General features: G+C 42.1%; 1 pseudogene; it reads right to left on the bottom strand.

Moving 5' to 3' along the window:
• Positions 1–2,562: 2,562 nt before the first annotated feature.
• Positions 2,563–3,560, bottom strand: LOC131765651 (geranylgeranyl transferase type-2 subunit beta pseudogene; annotated as a pseudogene).
• Between the last annotated feature and the right edge of the window lie 22,814 nt (positions 3,561–26,374).

The raw sequence follows: 26,374 nt of genomic DNA, 5'->3' as shown, positions 1-26,374 counted from the left end.
CAAGGAAAGGAGGATTGGTTGGTACCCAGCAGGACCTGTGCCTGCCAGAGGGCCACCGACATGAGCTGCTTTCTCCATCAGAGGAACGCAGACCTGCAGAGAGGGAGCTGGTGGAACCGACAGCCCGACTTTCCTCTCCACTCGTCCTCCAATACCTGCTGGGGTTTCCATTGGCTCGACGCAACCAAAAGCCGAAGGGAAGTGGGCTATGTTGGCAATCCATGGAGGTTAGCCCCTAGGGCATAAGAGTTGGGTGCACGGTGAATCTGAAAGGCAAAGCAAGAATATCCGGCATGATAGGAAGAGGGAAAGAAAAGTCAAGAGAAATTATAGTAAATAAGAACACCATCACAAAATAGATGCTAGAAATGAATCCAAATATTTTAGTAATCATAATAAAAGTAAATAGATTAAAGAGATTCAGATTGAAAAAAACAAAATCACAGGCTATCACAATTTCCATTTAAAGGAGATAAGCCTCCAGCATAGAGGTATCAATAGGAGGAAAATAACTAGGAAAAGATATAGCATATAAATATTAACAAAAGGAAGGCTTCTCATAATATTAGTATCAAACCTGAGAGAATTGAAGGTGGAAATTTTTCATGTAAATGAAGAAACAAATACACCAAAAAGATATAAAAATCATGAAATCATACCTATTTAATAGTATAATCTTAAAATTACAAAGCTAAAATTGATGGATTTACATGGGAAAATTGACAAATCTATAATCACAGCAGGAGATTTTAAAGCATATCTCTCAGGAACTGACAGATAAAGCAGACCCAAAATTATAGGAAATTAAGGCCCTCCAAATTTGAAAAAAAACCACAAACATTTAAAACAGACTAACTCTAGGGGGTAACGTTTAGGCTCCCGCACCTGTCAAGTAGATGACACACATTTTTTCCAAGCACAAATGGAACATTGTCACAACTTGATCAGTCTAGACCACAAAGGAAGTCTCAACAAATTTAGCGATTCAATATCATGAAGGCCCATGTTCTCTGAAAGCAATGCAGTATTAGTGATTATTAGAAATCACCAATAAAAAGATATCTAAACCACTTCTCCCATGTATATTGAAACTAATGGCACATTTCTAAATACTTCCTAATTTAAAGATAAAATTCAAGGGAAGTTATAAAACATTTAAAACTAGTAGTTATGAAATTCAACATCTAACTCTTGGAACGCATCTAAAGAAGCGGTTACGGGGAAAATCAGAGCCTTTAATATGTATATTAGAAAACAAAAATACTAAGTTAATGAGCTGGGAGTTAAGCTCACAAAGCTAGGAAAAAGCAACAGTGAATTTAGTATTTGTCTTAAGGAGTGTTACGTTTCAATGGGATGACATGTATATACATATATTTTTCTATCCAACATGCAGCAAATTTATAAGGTGCACTTTTCTGTTGCTATAGCTGTGATGCTTACTTTGACTTAGCACATAATAGATGCTCAATACATTCCTTTTTTTTAACATCTTTATTGGAGTATAATTGCTTTACAATGGTGTGTTAGTTTCTGCTTTATAACAAAGTGAATCAGCTATACATGTACATACATCCCCATATCTCCTCCCTCTTGCATCTCCCTCCCACCCTCCCTATCCCACCCCTCTAGGTGGTCACAAAGCACCGAGCTGATCTCCCTGTGCTATGTGGCTGCTTCCCACTAGCTATCGATTTTACGTTTGGTAGTGTATATATGTCCATGCCACTCTCTCACTTCGTCCCAGCTTACCCTTCCCCCTCCCCATGTCCTCAAGTCCGTTCTCTACGTCTGCATCTTTATTCCTGTCCTGCCCCTAGGTTCTTCAGAACCATTTTTTTTTTTTAGATTCCATATTTATGTGTTAGCATACGGTATTTATTTTTCTCTTTCCTTTTTTTTTCATCTTTTTTTTTTTTTTTTTTTTTTTGTGGTATGCGGGCCTCTCACTGTTGTGGCCTCTCCCGTTGCGGAGCCCAGGCTCCGGACGCACAGGCCTAGCAGCCATGGCTCACGGGCTTAGTTGCTCCGCGGCATGTGGGATCTTCCCGGACCAGGGCACGAACCCATGTCTCCTGCATCGGCAGGCGGATTCTCAACCACTGCGCCACCAGGGAAGCCCTTTTTTCATCTTTTAATTCCTATGGTGTTGATCAATTCTTTATCAGTTAACATTCTCATTGACAAAAACCAATTTATATTAGCTATAGTTATATATAACATATCAAAGGAGTACATGGGAAAATCAGAACACAAGACTTCATCAGCTAAATAGAGTTCAACTCAGTTTGCTGTTATGGGGACAAACAAGATAATAAATACACTGAAGCATAAACAAAATATTACACTCAGAATAACAGCATTCCAGAAGAAAACGGAAAGCTGAAGATACAATAGAAGTCTTTAACTTACAATACGTATAATTATATAATTTATTCAAATCAACATAATTCATGTACAAAATATTAACATGGCAGTCATAAAGTTTGTTAAGCACTTCAAATACTGAACTGTTAAAACAGTAAAACTACACTAAGCAACTTTTGCATCAAGGGATCTAATCTAGCTCACTCGTTCAGGCTGAACATTCACTCTCCGAAGTATTCCTTCAGGCATGCAAAAAAACAGAGCTAACAGGTTTAATCTGTTCTCCTCCCAAAAGTGACAATCCAGCAATTCCAAATAGAGTATGAAAAGGATCTACCATATCTCCTGGCCTGTCCGCAAACCCTCCCGTTTCTTCATCTTGACGTGCTAAAGTGAAACTGCGCAGTTTCTCTCTGTCAATCCAGTGAAGCCTTCCGATTATCTTTAGGGAAGCCAACACCCACCAAGAACAGCATACATCTGGTAACTTCTCTGGCCTTCCATTGAGCCCACCTGATAGAAGCTGTCGTTCACAAAGCCACCAAGCAAGTAAATGAGAACTTACTCGATGCAACTGACTAGTAATAGCCAGGAATCCTGTGCAACGATAGATCTGCCCAGCATGGGATTCAGAACCTGGCCCGCAACCAAATCCACCATCAACGTTCATACATGATAAAACAGATTTGATTGCCTTTTCCACGTTAATAGCACCCAGCTTCCCCAATAGAGCCAAAGTTGCCACCGCACAAAAAGAGAATCTTGTATCAATTTCTCCCCAAATATCTCCAGCAAAAGAACCATCTTCTTTCTGTAGACTCTGAATATATTCTGCAACTTTATTTACATCAATAACATTAACACTATCATAGAGAGTAAGAATCTGGACAGCACTAAGAGTGTACAAAAGATGAGGATCGTGTCCAATACTAGTACTTATTCCACCTTTACTCATGTTGACAAGACTTAATAAATGTCAGAATGTCTTCTTTATTCATGTGATGTAGCTGTCCCATGAGACCCATTACAGTCAGACCCCAATAGATGCCACCCATTCTCAAATATTCAGATATATAGTATTCGTAATCATCCTTCTTTGAGCCATAGGATGCTATATAATCTGGATGCTTCTGCGCTAATAGGGTGTTGGGTGCATCTGACTTGATAATAACATCCTTCTGTGGTGTGCCCATGTCTGAGAGTGAAAAGAGCTATTTTTCTCTTTCTGACTTACTTCACTCTGTAGGACAGACTCTAGGTCCATCCATCTCACTACAAATAACTCAATTTCATTTCTTTTTATGGCTGAGTAATATTCCATTGTATATATGTGCCACATCTTCTTTATCCATTCATCTGTTGATGGACACTTAGGTTGGTTCCATGTCCTGGCTATTTTCAATAAAGCTGCAATGAACATTGTGGTACATGACTCTTTTTGAATTATGGTTTTCTCAGGCCATTCTGACTGGTGTGAGGTGATACCTCATTGTAGTTTTGATTTGCATTTCTCTAATGATTAGTGATGTTGAGCATCCTTTCATGTGTTTGTTGGCAATCTGTATATCTCCTTTGGAGAAATGTCTATTTAGGTCTTCTGCCCGTCTTTGGATTGGGTTGTTTGTTTTTTTGATACTGAGCTGCGTGAGTTGCTTGTAAATTTTGGAGATTAATCCTTTGTCAGTTGCTTCATTTGCAAATATTTTCTCCCATTCTGAAGGTTGTCTTTTCATCTTGTTTATGGTTTCCTTTGCTGTGCAAAAGCTTTTAAGTTTCATTAGGTCCCATTTGTTTATTTTTGTTTTTATTTCCATTTCTCTAGGAGGTGGGTTAAAAAGGATCTTGCTGTGATTAATGTCATAGAGTGTTCTGCCTATGTTTTCCTCTAAGAGTTTTATAGTATCTGGCCTTACAGTTAGGTTTTTAATCCATTCTGAGTTTATTTTTGTTCATGGTGCTAGGGACTGTTCTAATTTCATTCTTTCACAGGTAGCTGTCCAGTTTTCCCAGCAGCACTTATTGAAGAGGCTGTCTTTTCTCCATTGTATATTCTTGCCTCCTTTATCAAAGATAAGGTGACCATATGTGCATGGGTTTATCTCTGGGCTTTCTAGCCTGTTCCATTGATCTATATTTCTGTTTTTGTGTCAGTACCATACTGTCTTGATTACTGTAGCCTTGTAGTATAGTCTGAAGTCAGGGAGCCTGATTCCTCCAGCTCCGTTTTTCTTTCTCAAGATTGCTTTGGCTATTTGGGGTCTTTTATGTTTCCATACAAATTGTGAAATTTTTTGTTCTAGCTCTGTAAAAAATGCCATTGGTAGTTTGATAGGGATTGCATTGAATCTGTAGACTGCTTTAGGTAATATAGTCATTTTCACAATGTTGATTCTTCCAATCCAAGAACATGGTATATCTCTCCATATGTTTGTATCATCTTTGATTTCTTTCATCAGTATCTTATAGTTATCTGCATATAGGTCTTTTGTCTCCTTAGGTAGGTTTATTCCTAGGTATTTTATTCTTTTTGTTGCAATGGTAAATGGGAGTGTTACCATAATTTCTCTTTCAGATTTTTCATCATTAGTGTATAAGAATGCAAGAGATTTCTGTGCATTAATTTTGTATCCTGCTACTTTAACGAATTCATTGATTAGCTCTAGTATTTTACTGGTAGCATCTTTAGGATTCTCTATGTATAGTATCATGTCATCTGCAAACAGTGACAGCTTTACTTCTTCTTTTCTGATTTGGATTCCTTTAATTTATTTTTCTTCTCTGATTGCTGTGACTAAAACTTCCAAAACTATGTTGATTAATAGTGGTGAGAGTGGACAACCTTGTCTTGCTAAATACATTCTTTTTTTTTTTTTTTTTTTTTGTGGTACATGGGCCTCTCACTGTTGTGGCCTCTCCCATTGCGGAGCACAGGCTCCGGACGCGCAGTCTCAGCGGCCATGGCTCACGGGCCCAGCCGCTCCGTGACATGTGGGATCTTCCCAGACCAGGGCACGAACCCGTGTCCCCTGCATCGGCAGGTGGACTCTCAACCACTGCACCACCAGGGAAGCCCCTAAATACATTCTTGATGCATTAACGAATGGGTGAATGCCCAAGAATTTTCCCATTTTCTAGCAGCCATGTTAAAAAAAAATGTAAAAACACAAAACAGGTAAAATTAATCTTAATATTCTATTTTATTTAATTCACTATTTCCAACATATGATCACTTCAACATACAATCTATATAGAAGAATCATGGAGACATTCATGTTCTCTTTTTCATACTAAGCCTTAGAAAGCCAGTGTGTATTTCATGCTTAAAGAATACCTCAGTTCACATGCTAGATTTTCATCAGAAACACTTGACTGCTTTTTAGATTTCATAAAATTTACCATTGAAAAGTATTTTCACATGCCCAATTTGTTTGAAAATTACTTCAAAGTTTTCTAGTAACTGAATTGTCAGTTTTAAAATTTAAATACTAAAATTAAATCAAATTAAAAATTCAGTCCTTCACTCATACTGGACACATCTTACATACTCAATAGCCACAGGTGCCAGAGAATATACACTGTTGAACAGTGTAGGTCTAGTCCACATAGACATTCATGCAGCTAGGAATTGCCCTTTCCAAAGATTGCCACTTTCCCTTGTCTGCTGTCCTCTGTTGGGATCTGGAACTTTCCATTCCGACTTCAATATAAAGAAACTTTCCTGCCTAAGCTACTATGTAGAAGTGAGGTAGCCTGGGACTATCAAAGCCCTCCCTCCCCCAATAGCCAGTGAAAATTTCTGTTTAAGGGTAGCACTGATTGATGCTATTTTCTTAATTTGCCAAGGATCAGTGGACTAAACTTCCAAAAAATATTAAAAACCTTAACTAAGGGAAACAGAAAGCAGTGAGTATTCCCTGCGTCAACTCTCTCCCCAGCCTCTAAATTGAGAGCTTCTGAGAATGACATAGAAGAGAGCTCCACCCCCCCACCCTCCCAGAGCCAGGCCACCTGTCTCCTCCTCCCTCCGCTAGGCTCAGTCAGAAAGGAGGACTTATTTCAGCTAAGAAACTGAACACCACAATCAGGGCATTCTTTACACTTTGGCATAAACTCAAGACTTGCAGAAGCCTTGGAGTCTCCTCACCTCCAGGCCATGCCCTCCTAGCCTCTCAAGCCTGGTCCTTCCAGCTGGTGCAAAGAGAAATAGAATCAGTTCCAGGGCTCTGCCACTGCCAGGCCACTGCCTTGCAGTGAACCCAGGGCCAGTCTTTATGGCTGAGATTCTAAAACAGGAATCAGAAGGGATTCGGGTCTCCCCTACTTATTATCATGGACTCCTGTGAAGGTCAAAGGAGAATACATATTCCATGTAAAAATACCTAGAAATATGTAGAGTATTTCGTGTACCTAAAGTATCATTTTTTTTGAATTTTATTTTATTTAGTTATTTTTTATACAGCAGGTACTTTTTAGTTATCTATTTTATGCATATTAGTATATATATGTCAATCCCAATCTCCCTAAAGTATCATTTTTAAATCATATTGGGGTTTCACTGGGTGGTGCAGTGGTTAAGAGTCCACCTGCCAACGCTGGAGACATGGGTTTGAGCCCTAGTCCAGGAAGATTCCACGTGCTGTGGAGCAACTAAGCCCATGCGCCACAACTACTGAGCCTGTGTGCCGCAACTACTGAAGCCCACGCGCCTACAGCCCATGCTCCGCAACAAGAGAAGTCACCTCAATGAGAAGCCTGTGCACCGCAAGGAAGAGTAGCCCCCGCTCGCCGCGACTAGAGAAAAGCCTGTGCACAGCAACGAAGACCCAATGCAGCCAAAATTGAATGAATAAATAAATTAATTAATTAATTTTAAAAAAATAAAATAAATCATGTTGGCTGCAAGTCTGCCAGCATACGCCCAGGAAAGACTTAAAAGGTCAGCCCGACAGGTTTTCTCAGTTCTCGTTGGGGATGTAAATTGGAAAAAAACTTTTTGGAGGGAAATCTGTCAGTATCTACCAAAATGTTAAATGTTCATACCCTGGGAACCATAAATCTCACATTTGCGGGTAACCGGATAAATACTCTGTTGAAAAAGATGTATATACAAGGGTTTTACTGCAGCGTAGTTTGTAATAGCAAAAATTAAAACCTGCCTCAATTTCCAACTGTGAAAGAGTTAATAAAGAAATCTATGTAGTGGGAAGCAGCCGCATAGCACAGGGAGGTCAGCTCGGTGCTTTGTGACCACCTAGAGGGGTGGGATAGGGAGGGTGGGAGGGAGGGAGACACAAGAGGAAAGAGATATGAGGACATGTGTATATGTATAAATGATTCACTTTGTTGTAAAGCAGAAACTAACACACCATTGTAAAGCAATTATACTCCAATAAATATTAAAAAAAAAAAAGAAATCTGTGGAATGACAGAGACCTGTGTGTTCTGTGCAAATGAGGCCATAACGTTTTGGTGGTTTATAAAAGCGGATTACGGATAGAATGAATAAATATGTTATTCATATTGCACTAAAACTGTGGACAAAATAAGTAAATAACCTCTTAGGAGATGGACCTAGTTAGACCTTTCACTTTTTACTTTTTGTTTCTATACTGTTTAAATTTTACTTTGAGCGTATGCCACTTTTTGATAAGCAAAAGAAGTAAAGGTGTCTCCATCGTCAAAACAACGAAAGAGAAAAATGTAGGCCCCAAATGTGCTAGCCAGTGGGGATTCAAAATGATTTTAAAATATGGTCCGTTCCTTGAGGGAGTCACAAATTAGCCAGGCATATTGAAAGAAAAGAGCACTTCCTGACCTTCCAAAATCATTATCTCGGCTTTCCAAATCACTTTGTAAATTTTATTTTTAAATCATCACATGAGGCCTTCGTTCCACCATTTTTAAAGTTTTTTGTAGCTTTTGATGTTTCAAGATATACTTTAGTTCACTTTTTCCTTTGTTGCTCATTCAGGAAATATTTATCATACACTTCACAGCCAGGTACAGCCAAGGCACTGTACTGTGTGCCATGGTGGAACCAAGGGATTTCATCTCCTGGTGCTGGGGAGTTTGCCGTCGGATGGGAAACTCAGAGATTTATGTAAAGAATAATAATGCAAGACAGAAAAGGATAAGTACCCAAAGAGATGAACCAGCTTAAGAATTCCAGGGCCTCAGAGAGCCCGTCCCGGGGACTGTAACAGGCAAGAGATGGCCAAGGCTTTGTGAAGGGGGGTGGGAAGGAATGGTAGGCTTTGCAGAAGCAAACAGCACTTTCCAAATGTAGAGATGAACTGAGAAACGTAGAGTCGTCACAGCAAGTGCCGCTGGGGTAGCCGTGGCTGAGTTTGGGCAGTGTTGCTTCAGAGTTACCACCCCTCGTACCATAAAAGCAGCTCTTGGATAGACTTTTGTGGTCATTGGAAACCCCTCAGCAAACCTGATCTCTGAACTGAGTCAAAAGTCACGTGTGTGTGAAACCCACACGCCACCTCCTGCGCATCTGAAAAGAGCTCGAGTTCACCGGGGCCCTGACACCAGCCGCATGAGTGGAACCAGGCCCTTGAGCAAATGTCTCTCTGCGAAAAACAGCAACATTCTGGAACGTCCCTCGGTAAAGATGCTCATTGTCTCCTTTTTAACTCGTTGTCACCGTGGTTTAAAGGAAAGCTTGCCTGAAGGTCAGCCCTTCCTCTCCCGATAGCCAAGAGGAGCCGAGACATGCGGCTGGTGGCTGTGATGGAATAAAACAAACACTCTAGCAAACACTTGGGAGCCACTGAGACTGTGAGCACAGACGTTCCAGGGCACAGTTGCCAGGATGGTTCTCTTGCATCCTGTTCTGTAGACATTTGTTAAGCCGTGAACGTGTCCCAGGCACAGGGGATGCAAAAGTGACGACCTGGTAACCTCCAGGCAGCTGCGGGCTGGTGTCAGAGACGCAACAGCTGCCATTGTCTGGGGCTTCCTCTGGGTCCGATGCTGTGCCCGTGTGGTTTCAGTCCTACTCTACAAGCCCGCGAGGTCGGTTTTGTTAGATTCTTTCCACCAGTGAAGCAGCAGGGGGCTTGCGGAGCCCAGGGGAGGCGAGCGGAGCACGGGAGCGCGAGGTAGAGGCCGCGGGAGAAGGGGTCTGTCCCACAGACAGCTGAGGGGCACCCAAGGCCTGCAGTGAAGAGCAGGAGAGCACGCAGAGCCTGGGAATTCGGATAAAGCAGACAGGACTGTGTGAGGCAGGTGGACAGGCGGGCAAGCAGCCCTGAGACCAGCGAGGTCGACGGGGGCAGAGTCCCAAATCCAGGAGGCTGGAGAGAAATGGCCGCGCTCGTGACCAGGAAACAGGCAGGGGCCCTGCCTCCAGAGCAGAAGTGCCTTGAGGTCTGTCTTCTTCTCATCCGAGAATCTTCTGCCCCTCGGTAGGCTGCTGAGCTCGCGCATTGTGCGTTCGCCCCAGACCAGATTCTCCAGTGGGAGGGAGGGGACCCTTGGGCTGGTCGGCTGTGCGCTGGTCCCAGAGGTTTATTTACCTTTGCCCCCATCTCCCCAAAACTCTGCTGGCAGGGGTCAAACTCGACCTGGGACACCGGGCGAGACACGCTTCCTGTGGAGTCTTGTTGACTCATTTGTATAATGTTCAGGGCTGGACTCAATGATTTCCAAGGTCCCTCCCTGCTCTCAATATCCACAGGCCTCAGTCAGCATTTTGAGAAGCAAGATGCCTTCTCACACATCTTCACCTCTATTTGATGAGCTATTTTATTGCAATAATCAAACCGTACACATGAAAAGAGGTATCCTAAGTCCTAAGCATCTTGTCACACATGGGGGGAGAAAGGTATCCTGAGCCCTAGCGTACTGACAGAATATGGAAATGTAAGTGTTTTTTTTTTTTTTTTTTTTTTTTTTTTTGCGGTATGCGGGCCTCTCACTGTTGTGGCCTCTCCCGTTGCGGAGCACAGGCTCCGGACGCGCAGGCTCAGCGGCCATGGCTCACGGGCTTAGTTGCTCCGGGGCATGTGGGATCTTCCCGGACCGGGGCACGAACCCGTGTCTCCTGCATCCGGCAGGCGGATTCTCAACCACTGCGCCACCAGGGAAGCCCGGAAATGTAAGTTTTGAAGATTTTAAAAGTAGCTGGTGGGACTTCCCTGGTGGTCCGGTGGTTAAGACTCCACGCTCCCAATGCAGGGGGCCCGGGGTTCAATCCCTGGTCAGGGAACCAGATCCCGAATGCCACAACGAAGATCCCACATGCTGCAACTAAGACCTGGTGCAGCCAGATAAATTAATTGAAAAATATTTTTTAAAAAGTAACTGGTGTCGGAGAATGCAGGTTTTAATCCAGGTCCTGTCACCTATTGGCTACTGAACTTTAGACTCTGCCCGAACCCCAGTTTCTACATCTCTCAGTTCTAGGAAAGCATCCTACCGTGTAGAGCTGTTGCAAAGATGAAATAAGAGGATGGATATAGAAGAATTTTTGGAAAGATAAGAAACTAGACGAGTGTGTGTTAGGAATGGAATTTCCGGCGTTAAATTCTTGATGGCCCACGATTGGGCTGGCACACAAACGACACGAGGACTATGGGTGAACACAGGCAGTTATGGATCGGGACCCGGGGAAGAGGGGGAGAGCTTGCTGACGACATGAGAATTGGGAAAAGGTGATTCGATTTCAGCTGAGGAGAAGGGTGGGAGCACTGGTGAGCATACGGAGAATTTTAGAGGAAAGGTAGAAATTCATGAAGCAGGTTCTTCTTTATGTAAACATATCTCCTCCTCCGGGAAACGAAGCACGGGGGTCAGAGAGTGCTGGAGTTCGCGGTACTTCTCAGATTGCTCTCCTTGGGATCATATGACCACCCCAATCACAGCGTTCAAGGCTGAGGAAACAGACCAGGGAAGGTGAGGTGACTTACCCGCGGTCACAGGAGTGGAGCAAACTCAAGAGATCCGGGAAAGGAAACATGGAAGAGTGAGGGGGGCAGTCAGCACTTGAGCCGGCATCTGGGGTTAGACTGAGGGCAGATCTCACCTCGTGCCAAGGGGTTGTACAGGATCCCACCAGGAAAGGATTCTGACATCAAATATTAGAGTTAGGAGGTAACCTCCTGTGGTGTAAGAAGCAGGCTAGAACCAACAGGACTCAGGTATATGCCTCAAGCTGTGTCAAACTAGGTTCCATGACAAAAATGTAAGTTTATACATTACCCACCTCTAGACAGTATCAGTAGATTCCTCACATCACGGTGAAGTAATGTTGCACGCTATGTGGCTTCCCTGGCACTGGACGTGCAAATGACCCCCTGACAATTGGTTTGTTGTGTGTGTCTCCCCATTAAAATGGTAGAAATTGGGACACCCCTGGTGGTGCTGTGGCTAAGACCCCGTGCTCCCAACGCAGGGGGCCGGAGTTTGATCCCTGGCCAGGGAACTAGATCTCACACGCATGCTGCAACTAAGAGTTCACACGCCCCAACTAAGGAGCCCGCATGCGGCAACTGAGACCCAGCACAACCAAATAAATATTTTGAAAAATTATTTAAAAAATAAAGGAGCTTAAATACGAATTGAGAGGGGAAAAAGTGGTGGAAATTATTATTGTGTTATAACTATTATATACTCAGGGCCTTTGATGTGTCCTGTGCTGCATGCACTATTATCCATATAACCCCCAGTCTGCACAGGGACCCATTGACATAGATATTTGCAGACGAGGAAACTGATGCTCAGAAAAGTTAGGTAATTTGCCTGAGGTCACACAGCTGCTAAGTGGCAGAGCCCAGGTTTAAACCCAGTCATGCCTGGTTCCAAAGCCCGGCCACTGTTCCTCCCACCGGTGCATGATGCTCTAGGTTATGGTAATAGCCGAGAAAGCAAATGCGAGGGCCAAAACTCTGGACGGTCCTTGTATCAAAATCATTAAACCAATCAAATGTTTCAACTTAAATCAGCAATGAAAATCATCATTTCCTGGACTGGGAGTTTGGGATTAGCAGATGCAAACATATATAAGATGGATAAACAACAAGGTCCTACTGTAGAGCACAGGGAACTATATTCAATTTCCTGTGATAAACCATCATGGAAAAGAATATATATGTATAACTGAATCACTGCTGTACAGCAGAAATTAACACAACAGTTGTAAATCAACTATACTTCAATAAAATAAATTTTTTAAAAAATCATCATTTCCACACTGTATCTACCTACTGTTCTGTTTCTTTCAGTACATTACTTCCTAAGTTTGGTGTCGAGAGCAAGTGCCAAGGTAGCAAGCAGTCCATAAACATAGGACCTCAAAGTAGGTGAGGACCCATTTTTGGGGGGGGTGCTGTTCATTGGACAGGAAAATATTTATCCTCAGATAACATTAGCTGAGTAGTTCAACAGGCACTTTTTGAGCATCAGCAATTTCTAAATCCCATGTACACTACCTGGGAAGGAGTGGTTTCTTCATGAGACCTATAGGTGACACTTAAGAAGACAACATCATTATATTTGCCTAATGGTTATGAAGTGTCTTGGGACTCTTTTTAGAGATCATCTGTATTCGCGGACTCAATAATTTCATCCAGCTGGGCCATGGAAGAGGACTGATGAAAAGATGCCCTATTTTCACAACATGACTCAGAAGTCTAGAAGAAAAATAAAGAAAGAGTTAAATTCAAAGCGATAAGTTTGGAGACGAGAATAAGTGTCTTAGGCAAGGTGAAGGGAAGTGTCCCCAAGTTGCTACTGTGCGGATGGCCAGAGGTACTGGCCACGGAGGTGCCCCCATCCCTGGCTGCCCCAGGCCACTCTTGTTATCCTTTCACAAATGTCAGGGACCTGGAAAGAGAGGGGCAGAAGCCAAGCTGGAAACATTCTTGTGAGGGTAGTCCTGGGTCTTAGGGGTCCCTGACCTTATTTCAGGAAACTCCCCCTCTTAAAATATCCATCAATAAAAATAATTGCATTTATTAAATATCTACTAAGAGCTAGCCTCTACAGCAACGTCCTCAGATGCTATTTCTCTTTTTTAACCCACTACCTTGTGAAGTAGGTTTTGATATCTGATTTTTGGACATGAAGAAAACAAATTCAGTGAGGTTAACTTGACCAAGTTTACATATCCAGGATTTTCACCCTTGCTTTTCCAATTCTAGGACCCAAGCGTTTCCCTCCATTTCATGCAAACTTCCCCTCGTTAAGCCAACCAACATTTACTGAAAGTTCTCTCTGAGTAGTCGCAAACTGTTGTGGAATTCAAGAAAGCAAAAAACATACTTCTGGACAGCAGGGAGCTTCAAATCTAGAAGAGCGGATTTTAAGATTATAAGACAATAATAATTAACACTATTAGAGGCAATAAAGAGAATTAAAGGAATGAATGATATTGGCCTATAATTTTCTGGTTTTTGTAGTATCTTTGTCTGGTTTTGGTATCAGGGTGATGGTGGCTTCGTAGAATGAGTTTGGGAGTGTTTCTCCGTCCGCAGTTTTTTGGAAGAGTTTGAGAAGGATGCGACCGACAAGGGATTAGTCTCTAAAATTTACAAACAGCTCATGTGGCCTAATATCAAAAAAACAAACAACCCAACCAAAAAATGGGCAGAAGACCTAAATAGACATTTCTCCAAGGAAGACACACAGATGGCCAAGAGGCACATGAAAAAATGCTCAACATCACTAATTATTAGAGAAATGCAAGTCAAAACTACCATGAGATATCACCTCACACCTGTCAGAATGGCCATCATCAAAAAATCTACAAACAGTACATGCTGGAGAGGGTGTGGAGAAAAGGGAACCCTCTTGCACTGTTGGTGGGAATGTAAACTGGTGCAGCCACTGTGGAGAACAGTATGGAGGTTCCTTAAAAAACTAAAAATAGAACTACCATAGGACCCAGCAATCCCACTACTGGGCAAATATTGGGAGAAAACCATGGTTTGAAAGGATACATGCACCCCAATGTTCATTGTAGCGCTGTTTACAATAGCCAAGATGTGTAAGCAACCTAAACATCCATCGGCAAATGAATGGATAAAGAAGATGTAGTAGATACATACAATGGAATGTTACTCAGCCATAAAAGAGAAGGAAATAATGCCATTTGCAGCAACATGGATGGACCTAGAGATGATCATTCTAAGTGAAATAAGTCAGACAGAGAAAGACAAATCTCATGTGATATCGCTTATATGCGGAATCTTTAAAAAAAAATGATACAAATGAACTTATTTACAAAACTGAAACAGACTCACAAACTTGGAGAACAAACTTATGGTTACCAGGGGGGAAGGGTGGGGGTCAGGGATAAATTGGGAGTTTGGGATTGACATGTACACACTGCTATATTTTAAAATAGATAACAAACAAGGACCTACTGTATAGCTCAGGGAACTCTGCTCAATATTCTGTAGTCACCGAAATGGGAAAAGAATTTGAGAAAGAATAGATACGTGTATATGTATAACTGAGTCACTTTGCTGTACACCTGAAACTAACAGAACATTGTTAATCCACTATGCTTGAATACAAAATATAAACTTAAATAAGTAAGTGCATGAAAAGAGGGGCTGGAGGCTTACAGATGGGGAGTGTCACCCTACACAGAGCGGGAGTTGGGCAGGTCCTGGAACTGGTCTCTGAGGAATGAGTAGAAATTAGATAGGAACAGGAACAGAGGCGGGCTTGTATGCTCTAGCAGGAAATACCTCCACAGTGAGCTTCCTTGCTTCAGAGGAAGCAAGGGCTAAAATCTTGGTACTTTTGAACGTTTTTGCTCATAGCATGAGCATTCTGAAGATATTTTTGAAAGTCTTGCTAATTTTCTTTTTTTCAGTTAAAAAGACTATGGGAGGATAAAATTTACATAGAGTGAAATGCATAGATCTTAAGTATAAATTCGATGCTTTTGATAAAAGTACATACGCTTGCCTAACCACCACTCCAATAAAATTTAGGACACGTTTGTTACCCTAGAAAGTTCCTTCCTACCCCTTCTCAGCCAATCCTCACTACCTCATCACCACCCACAACAGGCAACCATTGTTCTGATTTCTATATCCATAGATTAGAACTTAAATGAAAAGAATCATATAGTCTGCGTTATTTTGTGTCTGGCTTCTTTTGTGCTGCACAATGCTTTTGAGGTTACCCCATGTTGTTGCATGTATTAGCAGTTCGTTTCTTTTTATTTCTGAGTAGTGTTCCATTGGATGGATGTTTTCTTTTCTTTTTTTTTTTAAAGAAGATGTTGGGGGTAGGAGTTTATTAATTAATTAATTAATTTTTGCTGTGTTGGGTCTTGGTTGCTGTGCGCGGGCTTTCTCTAGTTGCAGCAAGCGGGGGGCCACTCTTCATCGCGGTGCGCGGGCCTCTCATTGTCGCGGCCTCTCTTGTTGCGGAGCACACGCTCCAGACGGGCAGGCTCAGTAGTTGTGGCTCACGGGCCTAGTTGCTCCGCAGCATGTGGGATCTTCCCGGACCAGGGCTCGAACCCGTGTCCCCTGCATTAGCAGGCAGATTCTCAACCACTGCGCCACCAGGGAAGCCCTGGATGTTTTCTTTACTCATCGTTCTTCTGTTGATGGACATTTGTGTCATTTCCAGTTTGGGCTACTGTGAATGATGTTGCTATGAACATGTTTTCCCCTAATATCATTTTAAAATCCATGTTCTAGACTCTTCTTTTTCCCTCCTTTGTTTATTTTCCGAGAATTCAGATGATGTCCTGCGTAGACACCAAAAGATCAGGAGCTGAAGCCCCTTTCCTGTTAAGAGTAATTACACCCATGAAAGCCTTTATGTCCAGACCTATCCATACAAAAAAAGAAAAATCAATAATTTATATGTACTTTATTGTTTTTGTAATGAGTTTTGATGAACTTGGATGAAATTATTTGCAAGTTTTGGAAGAGTAGATCAGAGTGCTTTATAGGGACATTCAAAACTAGAAGACAAAGATGCTACACCTTCAAAATTCTAGGGGAAATTATTTCAAAACCAAAATTCTACCAAACGCCAGTTGAGGATGAGGGTAGAAGGAAATTTCTGAAACTTAACCTCACCTGTCACCTCCCATGTTTTTTTCTTAAGGAATGCTGTGCTATGCCAAAATGAGGGAGCGCTCCAAGGTGAGGATCCAGGAATAGGTACTCTGACCCAGGTGAGAGGGAGGGGCCGCCCCATACCAGCGGTGGGATGCCCTGCTTGTTGTGGCCATGGAGCAGCAGGCCAGCAGGCCACCAGGGCCAGCAGGAACAGGAGGACAGAGGGTTGCAGAAGGGCTGGCCTCAAGGGAAAAAATGAAATTGATAAATGACCTACTGTATTTGAACATATTGAGAGGCAATGTACATATTGGGAGATTTATAAGAAGTGAGAGAAATTAGTAATTGGCGTAGCGAAATCTAAATAGAAAAATTAAGACTGCTATTATTCTCTTAAGAAAGCAAAAGCAAAAAAACAAAAAAGGTGGGACAAGAAAGGAAATGTAGTTAATTTTAGTTAATTATAGTACACCACATGGCTAAGCTTTGAGTAATATTTCCATAGCCGTAGTAATATAAATACAAGATACTGACTTCTACTTAGTAGAATATATTTATTTTTATCGGGTGGGAAAGTATAATGTATGAGACCTAATTCTTTTCTTCCACAGAAGGGAGACAAAGGATAATATCAAAGCAGAAAAAAAATCAAAAAATAGCAGCATAAGCAAGTTATTTTCAACATATGGAGGCAAAAGTCAAAATAAACAACTAACCTAGTTGGAACTAGGAACCTCTTGAAATGGGAGTCAAGGGTGCGCAGGCTGGCACGGGGGCTGCTGCTTTTGTTACAAGCTTATACAGTGATTTCGCTTTCTGGGACTTCCCCGGAGGTCCAGTGGTTAACACTCTGCGCCTCCAATGCAGGGCACACAGGTTCGATCCCTGGTCAGAGAACTAAGATCCCACCTGCTGTGTAGTGCAGCAAAAAAAAAAAAAAAAAAGATTTCACTTTCTAATGTATGTGTATAACTTAAAAAATTAGAATTTTCTAAAGAAAAGGTAAAAGAGAGGTTTCCAGGCATCTTTAAGTGTCTAGAGACACGAGCACATTAAATGACGCAGGATATGACACATTTCAAAACCCCTGTCCTGCAGGACTCAGCCACCCATAAGTCCTCAGGGTGACACCCCAGCCTATCCAGACCCTCCTCTGGTTCCCCCTTCCAAGCTGGTCTTTAGGTCCCTAAAGACAGATGGATTTGTCTTTGGAGGTTTATACCCAGTGACCAGGATGCATGCTCTAGCAACAGTCCTCTGTTTATTTTTAGCATGAGAAAGAAATGCATAGGTTGCCGGTGAATGAACTAAATGTTATATTTAGCTGGGAAGATAACATATTCCTAATGTCTGGATTTATCAAAACAAATTCCAGATGGCAGGCAAGCCATAGAGAGGGGCCATCTGCTAAGTTACAGCAGGGCTTATTTTTTCTGAAGGTGATAAGTAGCAAATGTCAAAACTTCTGATGGTGAACATCTATCTATCTCTTGCTACTACTGGAGTAGCCATCCTGAGCCGTACACCCTATATGTGCTAATTTAAATATCTGTCACATTATGTTCTGTCAAATAACTGAGTGATGAACTATGTTTTTTACAAAAAACACAGTGGGGACTTCCCTGGTGGCGCAGTGGTTAAGAATCCACCTGCCAATGCAGGGTACCCGGGTTCGAGCCCTGGACCGGGAAGACCCCACATGCCACGGAGCAACTAATCCTGTGCGTCACAACTACTGAGCCTGTGCTCTAGAGCCTGTGAGCCACAACTAGTGAGCCTGTGCTCTAGAGCCTGCAAGCCACAACTACTGAGCCCACGTGCCACAACTACTGAAGCCCGCGCGCCTAGAGCCCGTGCTCCGCAACAAGAGAAGTCACCGCAATGAGAAGCCCGCGCACCGCAACAAAGAGTAGCCCCCGCTCGCCGCAACTAGAGGAAGCCGGCGCGCAGCAGCGAAGACCCAACGCAGCCAAAAATACATTAAAAAATAAAAACCAAAAAAAAAAAACCACACAGTGAATATAGTAAGGTCTTAATGTATACCTGCTAAACATATATTGTATGGCGACAGCCATAACCATTTCACAGGCTACAATTACACAAATTGAGAGTAGAAACCAGTAAAAACCAAAATTTTTTTCAAAATGATTTAAGATGTTGCTGCCATTTTTGATTTAGTGGAGCAGTGCTATTTTTAGTGCATTTTCTGTTTGACAGGATGTTTCTTGCACATATTTTCTGCTCTCCCCACTCCCACTGTTCAGTCTGAAACTGATCATTACGTGCCTGTGTTTATTCACCCCTCACCCCCAGCCCCAGGCCCTGCTTTGCACACAACTGCCAGCTTAATCTTCTTTAAACATTGCTCTGTTCATATAACTTCCCAGCTCATAAAAGTCAATACCTCTCCAACATCCAGAAGATAATGTGCAGGCTTCTACTCACTGACACCCCACTTTCCCACCCTGCGCCTCATGTAAATCCCCCCCCCCATCTCCCCAGGCTGCGGCCAGGCTCTCCTCCCCAAGAACGGGATGGAGCTCTGTCTCCAGCCTCAGGGCGTTTGGCAGGGACGCTGCTTCCCTCTGATGGGCCCAGCTGCCTTCTCCCCAAGCAGTCTGGGTGGTGCTCTCCCTCTACCATGAGCTGAATCCAACACGCCATGTGTAGCATGAAGTCAAGAATTCCTCCAACACGGAGGCTTCTGTGGCTGAGGCCACCTCCAGGTCAGCTTCCAAGGGGGATGTCAATATCCCAGGTCTAATGTGATGGAAAATGTTGGTCACCCCCACTGGTAGTCTCAGTAATGGCCTCCCAAAGATGTCTATGTCCTAATTCCTAGAACCTGTGAATATGTTAGCTTACACAGAAAAAGAGCCTTTGCTGGTGTGATTAAATTAAGGATCTTAGGGCTTCCCTGGTGGCGCAGTGGTTGAGAATCCGCCTGCCAATGCAGGGGACACGGGTTTGTGCCCCGGTCCGGGAAGATCCCATGTGCCGTGCAGTGGCTGGGCCCGTGAGCCGTGGCCGCTGAGCCTGCGCGTCCGGAGCCTGTGCTCCGCAACGGGAGAAGCCGCAACAGTGAGAGGCCCGCGTACCGCAAAAAAAAAAAAAAAAAAAAAAAAAAAAAAAAATTAAGGATCTTAGGACGAGGAGAGGAGCCTGGGTTATCCCAGGTGGACCCCATGTGATCGCATGGGTCTTTATAAGAGGGGGCAGGAGGGCCAGAGTCAGAGAAGGTGGTGGGATGACAGAGGCACAGGGCAGAGAGAAAGATAAATTTTGAAGATGCTAAACTGTTGGCTTTGATGAGAAAAGGAAGGGACCAGAAACCAGGGAATGGAGGCACCTCTAGAAGTTGGAAAAGGCAAGGAATTGATTCTCCCCTAGATCCTCTGGAAGGAACCACGCCTGCCTACACCTTAACTTTAGCCTAATAAGACCGACTTGGACTTCTGACTTCCGGAACTGTAAGATAATAACTCTGTGTTGTTCTAGGCCACTAAACTTGTGGTCATTTGTTTTGGCATCAGTAGGAAACGAACACAGCCTCTGCTGGCTCTCCTTGTTCCAGCCCATAATAATCCTGGCCTGTGCTCATCTCTCCGTAGGTCCTTAGTGAGGTCCCAGCAGGCTTAGGCTGAGATTGGTTAAAAGCTGCCTGGGGGCTTCTGCGCTGGTCCAGTGGTTAAGACTCTGCCCTTCCACTACAGGGGGCACAGGTTTGATCCCTGGTCCTTGGTCAGGGAACTAATATCCCACCTGCTGCACAGCCAAAAAAAAAAACCCCAAAACCAAAAAAAATCTGCCCAGTCCGATACAGTAACCACTAGTCCCATGTGGCTCTTCATATTTAAATTTCGCTGAATTAAAATGAAATAAGACATTCAGTTCCTCAGTTATACTAGCTACATTTTAAAGTGTTCAATTGTAGCATGTGCCTAGCGGCTACTGGATACTGAAGGCACAGAATCATTCCCTCACCACAGCAAGTTCTCCGGGACAGTGCTGGTTACAACGGTGCCCTGTGCGCCACTAGTTTTTCATAAGCCACGGAACCCTTTCACCAATCTGGTTTTATCTTTCTCCCAGTGGGCTATGGGGTAAATGGTATACGTTTCCTGGGGGACATTCCAGGCTGGGGAAACAGGTCTCAGAAGTGGCTGAAGTGAGCACACCTGGGTGAGCCACCACCTGAAATGCTCAAGCCCACCCACCTACCCGCCCCGCTGCTGAGGGGTGGGGTCTCGAACAAAGCTGAGGAGGTCCCTCCAGGGCATCTCCTAGTGCTGGGTCTTGGCCAGGGGCCTGCCACCTGCCTCCAGAGACCCCATCTGGTTTTTTTGAATTGCTTAGGAAATCTGTCCTCATTGTTAAGATGAGAAAAACATTCTTCACTATTTCCTTCTAATAAGCACAGAAGTTTTTACTTTAAAACTTTAAAAAATTCATCTGAAATTTATTTTTGTGTATGATATCAGATAGTGATCTCTAAGTTATCTTCCCCCTTGGATAGCAAATATCTTATCATTCTTTCCCCACAATTTGAAATGCCACTTTGGTGGTGTAATAAAGTCCCCCGGATAAACAGATGTTTTTCTACTTATCTACCCCTGCGTGACTAGGATCCCACTTTACCTGCAAGAGCTTTGCAGTTTATTTTGTCACCTAACAGGGCAATTCCCTCTCATTGTCCTTGTTCTTCAATATTTTATTTGTTCTTGTCGTTTCCTCTTCCTGATGCACTTCAGAGTCAGTTTGCCAAGTTTCACCTAAATGTCCAGCAGATAGTTTTTTGGCATCATTGTGGATTTAGACTCATGAGCTCATTGACATCTTAAAAGCATTGAGCCTCTCAATTTAAGAGCAAGATTTGCTTTTCATTTATTTAGGTGTTTCTTTTGGTACTTCTTGAAGGTTTTGTATGTGTCTTCATTTCACTGGAAGTCAACTCACAATGCAATAATAAGGTGTTTGTTGTTGCTAATGTGAAAGGGTTTTTTTCCCCCATGGGTTTGTTTTTTTTTTTTTTTCGGTACGCGGGCCTCTCACTGTTGTGGCCTCTCCCGTTGCGGAGCACAGGCTCCGGACGCACAGGCTCAGCGGCCATGGCTCACGGGCTTAGTTGCTCCGCGGCATGTGGGATCTTCCCGGACCAGGGCACGAACCCGTGTCTCCTGCATCGGCAGGCGGATTCTCAACCACTGCACCACCAGGGAAGCCCCCCCCCATGGGTTTTTAAATTGCTTATTATTAGTATGTAGGAACTGCTGATTTTTGTGTATGGCTCCCTTACTGAACCCTTTTTTCAATTTTAATAGTGTTTCTGTTGATTCTCTGGGATTTTCTAGATAGATTATCATCCCATCTACAAACCAAGGCAGTTTTCCCACTTTGGTCCCTGCAATCTTTATCTCTCACTTCTTTTTCTTGGCTTGACTCATAGGAATACCCAGTGCGCTGTTGAATAGGAGTGGTAACAGCTAGCGTTCCTGTATCTTCCTGGCTTTCTAATTGGAATATTTCTATTATCTCACCACTAAGTGTAACGTTGATTGAAGAAAATGTCTTTCTTTTTCTAATTTGCTCAGAAAGAGATGTTGAAATTTAACCAGGAGAAAAGGGGGCCCTCTTACACTGTTGTGATTCACTTTGTTGTACGGCGGAAACTGACATAGCAGTGTAAAGCAACTATACTCCAATAAAAAGAAAAGAAATTTAACCAAAATATTATTTTACATTTGAGATGATTACATGGTTTTTTCTTCTTTAAACTGTAAATGTTGAATTACAATAACAGATTTCCTAATATCAAGCTAGCCTTATATTTCTGGAATAAACCCTATTTGGCCAATCACGTTAGAATTAGCCTTTAAAGACACATAAACTTCTTTGAGTTTTGTCCAGTCCAGTTTATCTTAGCCTTGTACAATGATTTGGGAAAGTTCCACTTTTTTTCTAGCCTCCAGAACCTTTATAAGTCCTAAACTTCTGGGAGAGCTTTGTTGTAACTGTCTGGGACAAAGAGCTGTTTAAAGGTAAAGCTTTCACCAGTTTAACTTCCATAGTGATTGGTCTATTCTGTTTTCCTGCTTCTTTAAAAGTCACTTTGACTCTCATGTTCATTGTACCATTATTCCCAGTAGCCAAAATGTAGACACAACTCAAGTGTCTACCGACAAATGAATGGATAAATGAAATGTGGTCTATACATACAATGGGATATTATTCACCCATGAAAAGGAATACGTTTGTGATATATGCTGCAACACGGATGAACGTGAAAATATGCTATGTGAAATAAGGCAGTGACAAAAAGACAAATATTTTATGATTTTATTTATATGAAATATCTAGATAGGCAAATTCATAGAGACAGAAAGTATAGTAGAGGTTCCCAGTGGCTGGGAGAAGAGGGGAAAGGGAGATATTGTCTAATATTTACAGTTTCTTTTTGGGGTGATGGAAAAGATTTGGAAACACAGAGCAGTGCCGGTTGCACAGCAGTGTGAATGTAATTAATACACTGAATTGTACACTGAAAATGATTACAATGATGTATTTTATCACAATAAAAAAATTTTAACCCACATAAAGTACTTTGTGTTTTAAAAAGGTCATTTTTGGTAATTTGTATTTTCCTAGAATATCTTCCATTCCTCTAGATGTTTAAATGTATTGGTGTAAATTTATAGTTTTGTCCATTTCCTTAATTTCATTCATTAATATGTCTTTACTTTTTTGTTGTTCAGGCTTGCCCAAAGCCTGTCTTCTATACTGAATTTTTTAACCCCCAGGAAACAGCTTTTTGTTTTATTGATGAAAATAATACTGTATTTTTTTCTTTTCAATTAATTCTTCCTATTATCTTTATAAATTTCTTTTTTAGGAGTAATTTCATTGTCTTTTTTAGCTTCTTATTTTGGAAGCTAGTCCCTCACTGTCCTTTATTTCAAAATAACTCACAATTTTAGTTAAAATTTCTTTTTTTATCCTAGGGGTTAAACATTTTCAAAAATTTATAGCAAATTGATTTTTATTTGCTACCTTTTTGTTGCTGCTTATTTCTAATTTTACTGCCTTACAGCCAGATGATGTATCCTGATTATATAATTTGAATTTTTGAACTAGATTGAGATTTTCTGTGTAGTCTATAATTCATAGTGGCTTTTATGAGTGTTCTGAGGTCAACTGAAAAGAATATATGTGAATATATGTATGTATGTATTTGTAAATATATATACGTATGTGTGTGTGTGATTCAGTAGTTAATTATATTATTCAAATATTCCACATACATTCAAAATTAATTTTTTTGCCTGTTTAATCTTTCAATTTGGGGGGAAAGTATGTTAAAATGCCCCCCTAAGATTTTTGATTGTCATCTCTTTGTGTATTTGCATATATATTAAAGTTATGTTGTTAAGAGGGCAGAAGTTCGTGACAATGTGTTTTCTTGGCAGATAGCTTTTACCATTACGAAATATCTCTTCTCATTCTAATACTTTACTCTTAAATCCTGCCTTGTCTGATATTAATATTGCCATACTTACTCTCTTTAAATTACTTTTGAATCTCCAGAAATTTTAATTTATATGGGTGCATGGTTTTAAAAATAAAATAATTTTACAAAACGTACAACAAAATGAACTTCTTGCCTCACCCCTCCCACTCTGATTTTTCTCTCCCTGGAGACAACCACTTACTACCCTTTTCATTGTTTCTTCGATTAACTGCTTCCACATTTCTAAGTAATAATCTTCCTGCTACGATCACTTGATTTTTCAGTTTTAGGTTTTATCCATTTCCTGTGGTGGAACATTATGTTTTGTTTGTTTGTTTGTTTTTTGTTTTTTGGGTTTTTTTTTTGCGGTACGCGTGCCTCTCACTGCTGTGGCCTCTCCCGTGGCGGAGCACAGGCTCCGGACGCGCAGGCTCAGCGGCCATGGCTCACGGGCCCAGCCGCTCCGCGGCACGTGGGATCCTCCCGGACCGGGGCACGAACCCGTGTCCCCTGCATCAGCAGGTGGACTCTCAACCACTGCGCCACCAGGGGAGCCCAGAACATTATTATTTAGCTCTCTTCAATGATTCCATTCCCCTTTCCATTCCCAAATCCTCCCCAAATAATTATAATTTGGGGTTAGATCAGTATTCAATATTCATTATTATATTTATGAAAATATGATTCACAGCCAAGTTCTTTACTGTATTATAATTATATAGCCTTTTAGGTATAACTTTCTATTTTCCCTGGAGTTAATGTATCTTCCCCTTTGCGTGGTTGTTTTAAGTATCTATCATTATTTCATCCTCAATTTTTCAGCAGAAGTTAAACCTGTGTCCACATTACACAGTCTATTCTCTGCCCTCTTGTGATGTTGGTGGGTCTCAAGGCCGGTTGCATTGCTGGTCTCCTCAGACTCTCTGTACCCTCACCTCTGGCATTCCCTTGATCATCCTCCTCTGTCTTCATTCCCTAACCCCAGGGTGGACCTTATCCAAAGCCTCTTAGGACAGGGTACATGAGGGTGGCCTGTCTGAACTGTCTTTATTGTACTCTTACATTTGGTTGCTTGTTTGGGGGTTATGTGTAGGAATTCTAGGTTGGAAGTCATTTTGCCCTCGAGATTTTGAAGACATTGCTAGTTTCTAGTCTTGTTGTTGGGATGTGTTGCCAATCTGATTCCCGCTCCTTTGTCTGTGGCCTGTTTTGTGTCCTGGAAGCTTTTAGGATCTTTCCTTTGTCCTGAGTGCTCTGAAATTTCACAAGGAGTTGCCTTGGTCTGCATCTCTTTTCATCCACGGTGCTAGGCACTAGTTGGTGCTTTCCTTCTAGAAACTCATGTCTCTTAATTCTGGGATTTTTCTTGAGTTGATGACTTGATAACTTCTTCTCATTGATTTTCTCCCTGGAACTCCAATTTCTCAGGATCATGAGCCTGTTAGACAGGTGCACTGATTCTCTGTATTTTTAAATCCATCTTCACTCTCTTTCTTATGCTCTTCATTTCTTACTTTTTGGGAAGCTTTCTCAAATTTAACTTCTTATCCTTTCATTGAATTTGTCATATGTGCTATTGTTTTTTATTTCCAAGGCAACTTCTGAATATTCCTTTGTTTGTAGTCTACTGGTCTCTTTTTTCGTAGATACAATTATCTACGAATTCTACTGCTCTGAAAATATTCCTTTGTTTGGCTTTCTAAGTTTCTTATACTTCTGCATTGTTTGTCTTCCCCAAATTTCACTTTTCTCTTTGGTTGAGTTCTTGTTTTGTTTTCTGCCTTTGTGTGGAAGCTTTCTTCAAATATCTGGTGGTCCTGAGACAATTTTTCAAGGTCAAGAGGGAGTCACTTAAAAGCTTATTGGAAACTCTCTGAGTGGATGTGTCTTGTTTCCTAGTGGGTCCACTTTAAGGACAGCTGGCTGGGCGGTGTAGCTAGAGAACCCTAACCACCAATATTTGAATGTCTTTTCGCTTAGGTTAATCAGATGCCTGGGAGAGGTGATCTCTAATGCCTGGGAGTAAAAGTTCAGACTACCAGCGTTCTCGGATCCAAATGGAGGAGGGAGACTAAGGGTTTTACACTTTATACTGTGTGGCATTTCCTCTACCCCTGCTGCGTTCAGTATGGTCCCTCATTCTTCACCTAAGCCCTGAGTCAGTGTCACTCTAGTTCATTAGCTTTCTAGCGTTCTGTAGAGGTGGGGAGGATGGTTGGAGATCTAAGTACATCCTATATGAACTTCAGTCAATAATCCCATCTTTAGCCACACACAGACCCCAATGACCATACTCAGTGCTACCTCCTACTCGTGAGACTTTCTGATAGTTTGTGGCACAAAGCTGCCTACTTCTGTGTTTCCCATGGCCCAACAGGCATTAGCTTTTTCTGTTTTGTTTTGTTTTTTCAATCATTTACTAATTGGTTGTCTAACTGCTTTCCTTTTCCAAGACGTTGTT

Source organism: Kogia breviceps, chromosome 11, assembly GCF_026419965.1.
Source record: "Kogia breviceps isolate mKogBre1 chromosome 11, mKogBre1 haplotype 1, whole genome shotgun sequence".
Lineage (NCBI taxonomy): Eukaryota > Metazoa > Chordata > Mammalia > Artiodactyla > Physeteridae > Kogia > Kogia breviceps.
This window is presented reverse-complemented; position numbering and strand designations above follow the sequence as displayed.